Genomic DNA, 446 nt, shown 5'->3' on the forward strand with positions numbered 1-446 from the left:
ATTAAAGAGTAAAATATCCCTAATACCATTGATTTAAAATTAAATAAACAAACAAAAATAAATAAAAATAAATAAATAAAAAAAATTTATAGTTTCAGATTATATGTTTTCAGATTCGAAATTTTTATAATTTTTTTTTGAATTTTTTTTTATTTTTTTTCAAATTTTCATTTTATAATTTAAAAATACTTTTTGAAACTGTTTTTTAAATTTTTTATTTTTTATTTTAATATTTATTTTTTATAAAATTTTAAACCCTAATTCCAAAATCCCACCCTTTAACTCTAAACCCTAATGTTTGGATTAATTAACCCAAAAGGTATAAGTGTATATTTACCTCTTTAATGAAACCTATTTTTGTGACTTTGGGCCTTGAATGCTACTTTGGGAACAAAAACTTGGTTTGGTGCTATCTTAGTCTTTTTCTCAAGATATATGTATATAAT

This window comes from Brassica rapa, chromosome A02 (assembly GCF_000309985.2).
Source record: "Brassica rapa cultivar Chiifu-401-42 chromosome A02, CAAS_Brap_v3.01, whole genome shotgun sequence".
In the NCBI taxonomy this organism is placed as follows: Eukaryota; Viridiplantae; Streptophyta; class Magnoliopsida; order Brassicales; family Brassicaceae; genus Brassica; species Brassica rapa.